At 43.4% G+C, this 10,271-nt stretch overlaps 1 long non-coding RNA gene across 1 annotated transcript; it reads left to right on the forward strand.

The window, feature by feature from the left end:
* Positions 1–5,601: 5,601 nt before the first annotated feature.
* On the forward strand, positions 5,602–8,685 carry LOC137416772 (uncharacterized). The gene is made up of 4 exons (XR_010982340.2): positions 5,602–5,672; positions 5,782–5,911; positions 7,767–8,436; positions 8,522–8,685. It is a non-coding gene; the product is annotated as an uncharacterized LOC137416772 (long non-coding RNA).
* The last annotated feature ends 1,586 nt before the right edge of the window (positions 8,686–10,271 follow it).

The raw sequence follows: 10,271 nt of genomic DNA on the forward strand, positions 1-10,271 counted from the left end.
AGGTTCTAGAAATTATTTGCATCTGAAAAGCATTTTGGAACAAGGCTGTCCCAATAACATTGCACATGCACCTCAACCCAAAGGCTGAAGCACATGGTCATTCACACATGCATCCTGACCCCGAGGGGCCACAAGCAACTGTTATGAGGCCACAGCTAAGGCCTGCCTTTTTTACATGAAAAAAGGTAAAACGTCAAACATTTGAACAGCCTCAGACATGCACCTTGACCCCATGGTCAAGGCACAACGTCAACAAGGCTGTCCCAATAACAATACACATGCGCCTCAACCCCAAGAGGGAAGCGCATGGTCATTCAAATGCATGCATCATGCCCCAGAAGGGCCACAATGCATGGTCATACAATTGGGACCACTCCTCTCAATAGGAGTAAGACCCCTTGATCCTCTGACAGGGAATTTACTCCTGTCAGGTAACCAACGGCAGCTGTTTTAGGGCCATAGCTAAGCCCTGCCTTTTTTGCTTGTGAAAAAAGGTAAAAAGTCAAACATTTGAACAGCCTCGGACTTGCACCTTGACCCCATGGTCAAGGCACAACATCAACAAGGCTGTCCCAATAACAATACACATGCGCCTCAACCCAAAGGGGAAGCGCATGGTCATTCAAACGCATGCATCATGCCCCAGAGGGCCACAATGCATGGTCATACAATTGGGACCACTCCTCTCAATAGGAGTAAGACCCCTTGATCCTCTGACAGGGAATTTACTCCTGTCAGGTAACCAACGGCAGCTGTTTTAGCGCCATAGCTAAGCCCTGCCTTTTTTGCTTGTGAAAAAAGGTAAAAAGTCAAACATTTGAACAGCCTCGGACGTGCACCTTGACCCCATGGTCAAGGCACAACGTCAACAAGGCTGTCCCAATAACAATACACATGCGCCTCAACCCCAAGAGGGAAGCGCATGGTCATTCAAACGCATGCATCATGCCCCAGAGGGCCACAATGCATGGTCATTCAATTGGGACCACTCCTCTCAATAGGAGTAAGACCCCTTGATCCTCCGACAGGGAATTCACTCCTGTCAGGTAACCAACAGCAACTGTTTTAGGGCCCCAGTCAAGGCCTGCCTTTTTTGCTTGTGAAAAAAGGTAAAAAGTCAAACATTTGAACAGCCTCGGACGTGCACCTTGACCCCATGGTCAAGGCACAACGTCAACAAGGCTGTCCCAATAACAATACACATGCGCCTCAACCCCAAGAGGGAAGCGCATGGTCATTCAAACGCATGCATCATGCCCCCGAGGGGCCACAATGCATGGTCATTCAATTGGGACCACTCCTCTCAATAGGAGTAAGACCCCTTGATCCTCTGACAGGGAATTTACTCCTGTCAGGTAACCAATGGCAACTGTTTTAGGGCCCCAGTCAAGGCCTGCCTTTTTTACAATGAAAAAAAGGTAAAAAGTCCAAACATTTGAACAGCCTCGGACGTGCACCTTGACCCCATGGTCAAGGCACAGCGTCAACAAGGCTGTCCCCATAACAATACACATGCACCTCAACCCCGAGGGGGAAGCACATGGTCATTCAAACGCATGCATCATGCCCCCGAAGGGCCACAATGCATGGTCATACTGGTGGGACCACTCCTCTCAATAGGAGTAAGACCCCTTAATCCACTGACAGGGAAATTACTCCTGTCAGGTAACCAACGGCAACTCGGCGTTTTGGGCCCGCCGCGAAGGCCTGCCTTTTTTACAGTGAAAAAAGGTAAAAAGTCAAACATTTGAACAGCCTTGGACGTGCACCTTGACCCCATGGTCAAGGCACAACGTCAACAAGGCTGTCCCCATAACAATACACATGCGCCTCAACCCCGAGGGGGAAGCGCATGGTCATTCAAACGCATGCATCATGCCCCCGAAGGGCCACAATGCATGGTCATACAGGTGGGACCACTCCTCTCAATAGGAGTAAGACCCCTTAATCCACTGACAGGGAAATTACTCCTGTCAGGTAACCAACGGCAACTCGGCGTTTAGGGCCCGCACGAGAAGGCCTGCCTTTTTTGCACTGAAAAAAGGTAAAAAGTCAAACATTTGAACAGCCTTGGACGTGCACCTTGACCCCATGGTCAAGGCACATCGTCAACAAGGCTGTCCCCATAACAATACACATGCGCCTCAACCCCGAGGGGGAAGCGCATGGTCATTCAAACGCATGCATCATGCCCCCGAAGGGCCACAATGCATGGTCATACAGGTGGGACCACTCCTCTCAATAGGAGTAAGACCCCTTAATCCACTGACAGGGAAATTACTCCTGTCAGGTAACCAACGGCAACTCGGATTATCTCAGAGATAAAGCCGCCATGGGTTTTAATAGGAGTATAAAAACACCGCCTTTTATCTGCATGAGACCACCTCACTTTAGCGGGTCGTATTTCATTATCGCTCAAATCTATATACATTTGAAAAAGGACATGAAATTATATTTCATAAAGTCATCTACTTGTGACAATGCTAAATGTTGCAATGCGTTTTTACGGCAAAATCCATGAAAATCGACTTCTATGACGAGGAACGTTATAACGTCACCGCGCAAGCATGCAGTTTTCACTTCCGAGTTTTTTCTCTACTTTTTCTTTACTTATACACCGCCCTTTTATCTGTATCGGGAAAGTCAATAAACATGTACTGCAATCAATCGCATTCTATCGATATACCTTACAAGAACCATCAACCTCCATAAAATATCATTTAGAGAGGGTGCTGCAGGTGACAGGGTGCCGCATCAGGAAGTATACAAGATGGGGGTGAGATAATGATGAAATGAGGGTGGGGGAGGTAAGAAAGTGGGGGGAGGCACGGTGGTGGGGTGTGGTCAGGGTGTTCGATGATAAAAAGTTGGGGTAGGGTGGGGGTGGAGAGGCGCGGAGATTAGGATATGGTCAGGGTGGAGGCACAGTGGTGGGGGAGGAGTGGAGGTCGGGGGGGGGGGGAGTGTTTCCAATCTCCATACAACACACCAGGAAGCTAGGGGGGAAGAAGATGGGACAGTGGAGGAGAAGGGGTATGGCAAGGGAGGAATGAGCCTGGGGGGGGAGGATGGGGCAGGGGGAAAGGAGTGTTTCAAGACAGGTGAGAGAGGTAGGAAGGAAGGGCGAGGGACGAGAGGAGGGAAGAGGGGAGGAAAAAGGGTGGGGTGGAGGAGTAGGAGGAGGGGTAGGATGAAACGGGGGAGGAGAAAGCTAGGGGGGAAGAGGATGGGACAATGGAGGGGTAGGGCAAGGGAGGAGTGAGGCTGGGGGGAGGATGGGGCGGGGGCAGAGGAGATTCATAAGATTACATGCATCAGCATATTGTTTAAACTCATTGGAACAAACGAAGCATTCAGATTTCATATTTTGAAATTCAGAATCCAAAATAAATTTTCACAGCATGGATTGAAAACATTATACCAAACATTATTGGGTCAACACTTCATTTCATTAGCTCTTGTATGAGCCTCAACCCAAGTGAGTTCAAGTGAGAAATGAAGAGAGATAGAGGGAGACAGAAAGATTGAGAGGGAGAGAGGGGGCAAACAAAGAAGGAGAGAGACAGAGGGACAGGGTTTGCATTGAAAAAAAACAAAAAAACATTGACTGGAACAAAACTGGAAAAGAAAAAAAGAAAAAACCGATTCCGTATGTGATATAGGAACAACCAAAGCTGGGACACCAAAAAAAAAAATCTATATATTTCAATGCCGTGCGTCTCGTGCACGTTGAACGGACATGTCAATCGTGCAAGATTCGGGTGTGCCTACGTACGTGTGCTATGTACGTGCCGCGGATACCTATGTACGTGCCGGTGCGTGCACGAAATGTCCCGTCCGCGTTAAATGAATCGCGGAGCGATGATTCACATGCGTTACCTGTGCTGATTCATGCTGCCCACACTGATTCGTGCGACCTGCATGTACCATGTACGTGTGCTCAGCGTTTACCCACCCTTCGACCCGCGAAGCGGTCACTGAGCTTGACGGTACGTGCGAACGCACTTTGCGTCCCTGTTTGAGCATCACGGCGTGACTTCATGACACATGCCGCAGATAATTTATGATAATTTATGCAGCACGATGGCCATCGCTATGTAAAATTGCATTCACTGGCGCAAAATAAGTCTATAAAAGTCGCGATGGATATCGTTGTTGGCTCACGGGTCTGCTCTACAAAAGGAAAATTTATTTTATAAAAATCGAACCAGCCGTTTCAGAGATATTAATAGTTTTGTGTTCGTGCGAACGCGCATGTCAATCGTGTGAGCAGACATCAGAATCTATGAGCCCTGTGTCACGCGATCGGCCGTGCGCACTGTACACCGGCTAGACAATCATTCTTTCGCCTCGCTATTCCAGCGGCTCGTGCCTCATCATAATCTGCCTGCAGGTCCGCACTCCCGGCTCCCAAAACAATCGTTCTGATTATAAAGGGAAGCCTCTCACCAAACTTTCGTTCACAAATTATGTACGCAAAGCGCTGCGAGATGACATTTCGCAAAAATAAATCGCAAATAAAAAAGAAATCGCAAATAATCGCTCTAGATATGTGTTCCTTGCGTCCAATTCGGTCACACCAAGTTCAGTTTTGCAGACACTTTCTGAGGTTGGTAAGATAATACACAGAAAAACGCTCCATACTTTGAAAAATCGGACGTTTTTGAAGCGGATATGATAGGCCAACCTCCTCCAGCGTTGCAATCTCAGCAGTGCCTCCATATTGTTGTGACATATCTTTTTGGACACTTCTCAGCCAAAATCTCAATGAGACTCATGAAACTCACTCAGTTTAAATATAGATTTATTCGCTCTACGAGAGAAGAACTAACACTTATCCGCACATGATCTATCTATAATTCCAGTAATCTCTGTGTGTTTGTTTGTTTGTACGTTTGTACGTTTGTTTGTTTGTCTGTGACCGCTGTTTCTCGACAACCACGGGTCCGATATACTTGCAACTTGCCAGGTATATTGCTGGGGACCCGAGGATGTGCCTTTTCAAGGTTTGAAATTAATCGGACAAGTACTTACCGAGCTATGGCGATTTAGCCGTTCGCCGTTCGCTTTGGCGTTGCGAATGGACCAAACCATTGCATGTAAATAGAGGGGGGGGTTCTGTGGTCGTTGCGAATGGACCAAACCATTCATGTAAATAGAGGGGGGGGGGGTTCTGTGGTCGTTACTGCCACGTGGTTTCAAAGTTTTTTTTTGTTGTTGTTTGCACGCATGTTTTTTTGCACCCACGTACGGGCACGCCCTAGGATGTTTACACACACACACCCCTACACAAATTTTTTTTTTTTTTTTTTTTTGGCAAGGAACGGGCACCCACGTACGGGCACGTCCTAGCTTATATATAGTACGGGCATGCCCTAGTATATACAAAACACAGAACCAACGCCTTGTCCATTCGAAGGAGTTCTCCGAGTCTCCCTTTGTGCCATTCCCTTAAATAAGCCTCATCTCCGTTAATCTTTTAAGCCAGAGGTCTAAGGTCAGCACGAAATTGCTCAAGACGCCATCTTACCCAGCCTCCCCGGCGCCATTCAGATATCTGGAACAATTAACTCTTATCCACAATCCGAGCCAAGTCAACACTCTACCTCTCCTCGCATTCTTCGAGGTCACAAGGTTATTTCTTCGGTTCCAAGGCTTTGCCAAACTGCACGGTATGAAAACCCATTTTACACAAAATCACATTGAGATGCAATTTAACTGTTTTTAGCAATATTAACATATACTGATAATATATATGAATATATATATATTATCCCACAGGTCCAGATCTAAATCCCATTGAACACCTGCGGGGAGATCTGATAACAGCAGTTGGGAGAAGGCACCCTTCAAATCTGGGAGAACTGGAGCAGTTTGCACAAGAATAGTCGGCCAAACTGCCAGTGGAGAGGTGAAGGAAGCTCATTCATGGCTATAGGAAGCCCTTGACTGCAGTTATTTTGTCCAAAGGCTGTACTACCAAATATTAAGTCTTGGGTGTCAATTTTGTGAATGCCATTTCTTTTTATTTTCTGATTTAAAAGGATATTGTCGTGTGTCTACCCTGGAGTGAACACCGCAGGGTGACAGATGACCAAACAAGCTTTCACTCTGAGGCGTTCAATCCAATGGCGGACCTTCTTGTCACTTGCACTTGTCCCACAGGACGTCTTCGGACCTGCGATAATCAACTTCAACCGACACGGAATTAAAATTTACCAAAATACCGGCTTTATTGAAGGAATGCTGGCAACAAAATAGTGCAGGGCAACTAAAATTCCTGAATGGAGCGACCCCGCACAGACCCGTATACATACATGGGGGAAAATAACTTGTGAAAATAATGCATAATGTTTCTGTACTCAGCTGTGAGCCACTTCTGAAATCGTCCTCGGGAATCGTCCAGGCCCTGAGCGTGCAATCCGGGCATGGCACAGGCCTTGGCGGGAAGTAGGCCTCAGCGCGCCCTTGTTCGCCTAGCCGCGCTCGTCTTCATCGTCCGCCTCACCAGCACCCACCTCTCTCAGCTCACCCAGACAACGACCAGCCAGCACCAACGAGCCAATAAAAGGATAATGCGGCCGCCCAGGCGATCGCCCGGACCAAGAAGAAAAAATGCATGAGCTGTGACCGTCTACAGGAACTTGGTTACACCACTGGTGACAACCGTGACTGTTCGCTATCAAAGTCAGTAGATAACTGTTGTTCCTGGGACACCACCAAATCTCCATTCACTTACATGTAAATTTTCCTCTCACCCTCACTTTTCTTCATTTCCCCTTAGCACCTCTATTTCTGCCACCCTGATCTTTACGAACCTTTTGGCCTTTTGACATACTAGCTATAGCAATAGATAGCCTACTCTTATCCTCAGTGTTGTTCTTTAGACCACTCAAACAATGATCTTACAAATATTTGCTCCCTCTCACTCTCTTAATATCAATGATCCCGAGTAGACCACTGAAACAATGATCCTACAAATATTTGTTTATGTGTGGGAAATAATTTAATTCTCCTACAACTTCCATCACCATCTAATACATTAACAAAGTATATGTTTGAGTTTGGTTCTTTATCAAGATATTTTAACTGAGCTGAGATAAAATGATAAACCTCCCTCAATGTTCTTGTCTGAGCGCCTCCTGTGCCACACACTTTTTGGTAGGCTCTGCCCACTTTTTGTTAAGCCACGTCCACTTTTTTAAATACTAAGCCCCACCCATTTTTGTTAAGCCACACCCACTTTTTGTTAAGCCCCGCCCACTTTTTGTCAATCCCCCCCCCCCCCTATAAACTCTCCAGCATTACATCATTTTCAGTTAAGACATTACATCATTTTCTGTTGAAACATTACATCATTTTCTGTTGAGACATGCCCAGACTTGCCCAGGGAATTTCCACAGGAAATGAGACACACCCAGCCATTCTTATAAAAGGCACCGACCACACAGGCTTTTTAAAACACGCTTTCTGCTTCTCCTGAGAATGGACTATTGTGCTGACATGGAATGGGGATAACTTTGGTATCCCTTGGAGTCCTACTACCTGTGTAGAACTCAACCTCCAGATTGATGAACTGGACTCGAACCTCTTATCAATGGAGGTAAGTTTGTTTATTTATTTATTTATTTATTTAATTTTTTTTTTTTTTTTTTTTTTAGATAAGACTCGTGTAAGAGTTAGCAAAGTTTATTTTAATATTCACAGAGCTTGATTTATATAAATAATAATATTGTATTAAATTAATACGTTATTTTCTCTCACAGGAAATTGTATCTGAGATACAAAATGAAAATACCACTTTTGCCACAACCTGGAGTGAAATGATCGATTTCTTTGAAGACCTTTTGAACAACCAAGACCCATAGAACGAGTTCTACCTTGATGACCCAGCCAAAGAGTTATACCTTGGAGACTCACTAAATTTGGGAAAAACATTATGAGGTCTGCCTAGATGGTTCTAACTGTGGAGCCTACCTTGGAGACTCACTATATTTGGGAAAAACAAATTATGAGGTCTGCCGAGATGGTTCTAACTGTGGAGCCTACCTTGGAGACTCACTAAATTTGAGAAAAACAAATTATGAGGTCTGCCGAGATGGTTCTAACTGTGGAGCCTACCTTGGAGACTCACTAAATTTGAGAAAAACAAATTATGAGGTCTGCCTCGATGGTTCTAACTGTGGAGCCTGCCTTGGAGACTCACTAAATTTGGGAAAAACAAATTATGAGGTCTGCCTAGATGGTTCTAACTGTGGAGCCTACCTTGGAGACTCACTAAATTTCTTAAAATTAGGAAAAGAGTTTTACCTTGGAGACTTTGAAAACTGGTTTCATTTTGGAGACTCTGCCTGTGGGGTCTATTTTGGAGACTCTACCTGTGTGGAGCTCAACCTTCACCTTGATAAACTCGATTCAAATCTCTCATCAATGAAGGTAATATTTTATTTTAATATACATATAATAATTGTGTATTAAATGTAAAAATAATGAATTAATACGCTGTTATTTTCTCTCACAGGAAATTGTATCTGAGATACAAAATGAAAATACCACTTTTGCCACAACCTGGAGTGAAATGATCGATTTATTTGAAGACCTTTTGAACAACCAAGACCCACAGAACGAGTTCTACCTTGATAATCCAACGAAAGAGTTTTACCTTGGAGGCTCTTTGGATTCTAAAGCAATGAACAATGTTCTTTCTTTAATGACGTTTGATTTAAGGTAAGTTCAGTTGATTAATAATCAATGAAAGTATATGTTATTTCATTCAATATTAGATAAGTAATATATATATATATATATATAATTTTTTTCTACTTTTTCAAACTTGAAAGCCTTGAAAGACAGAATTGGAGGAAGAGGGAAAAAAAAATATTGAAATACGTATTTAAAAAAAGAAAAAAAAAATATTGAAATACGTATTTTTAAAAAGAAAAGGAAAAAAAGATTATGCTAGGGTTAGGGTTGGGATTTTGAATGTGAGGGTTTGGGTTGGGTTAGGGTTGGGATTTTGAATGTGAGGGTTAGGGATGGGTTGGGTAAGGGATGGGGTTGGGTAAGGGATGGGGTTGGGTTAGGGTTCTGGGTGTGAAGTGAATTTTTGAATGAATGTCAAACCTCACAGACTCATTTATCTTATATTAATCATTGAATTGTTTTTAAAAAGTTGGAAAAAAGATGAATAGAATTGGAAGGTTATACAAAGAGATGAAGTTAAGAACTTTTTTAATGATTGATGTAATGGATACACTTGTTTAGACCAACAAATTTGGTGTTTTAATGTGGGGGGTTAAGGTTCAGTTAGGGTTGGGGTTGAGGTTGGGTTAGGGTTCGTATATTATTATGACTCACTCTCACACACACACACCAACAAACAAAATTGTGTTCAGAAGTTAAGCCCCAACTGAAAAGTTGAGGGATTCTGTGTTTGGGGTTCACAGATCTCAAGAACGTATCCCCATTAAACACACACACAAAAGTTAAGCCCCAACTGAAAAGTTGAGGGATTCTGTGTTTGGGGTTCACAGATCTCAAGAACGTATCCCCATTGAACACACACACAAAAGTTAAGCCCCAACTGAAAAGTTGAGGGATTCTGTGTTTGGGGTTCACAGATCTCAAAAACGTATCCCCATTACACACACACACAAAAGTTAAGCCCCAACTGAAAAGTTGAGGGATTCTGTGTTTGGGGTTCACAGATCTCAAGAACGTATCCCCATTACATTTTATTTATTTATTTATTATTTTCAAGGGTATTATCTGCTTACTTGCGTTTTTTGTAATTCTTGTGAGTAAAATGAACCCAAGATTTCTTCTCCATTTAAATCATATAATTTGTCGGTCCAAGGGACTGTATCCATTACATCAACAATTTTAAATAATTCTTTAGTCCATTTTTTGGTATAACCTTTCTCAAAATGACTTTTCCATCTGTAAATTCTTACAATATCACCAACTTTGAACTTCGGTTTTCTCAAATTAATCTCCTTTTCATGTTTTGATTTTGTTGATGAATGAACGGTATTATTGTAATTATCTACAATATTTTGAATTCAATATACCCACTGTTGAAAACCGAGTTGTGTGAATTTTTTATATAATTTCTCTTTCAAAGTACGATTAAAACGCTCAATAACAACTGCCTTTCCTTCATTAAAGGTGCTGTATAATTTAATACCCTCCCCCTTAAGAAATTTCATAAATATTTTGTTATAGAACTCTGTTCCCTCATCGGTCCACAGTTTCTTTGGTTTTCTTTTATC

Source organism: Myxine glutinosa, chromosome 1, assembly GCF_964187855.1.
Source record: "Myxine glutinosa chromosome 1, kmMyxGlut1.1, whole genome shotgun sequence".
Taxonomy (NCBI): Eukaryota; Metazoa; Chordata; class Myxini; order Myxiniformes; family Myxinidae; genus Myxine; species Myxine glutinosa.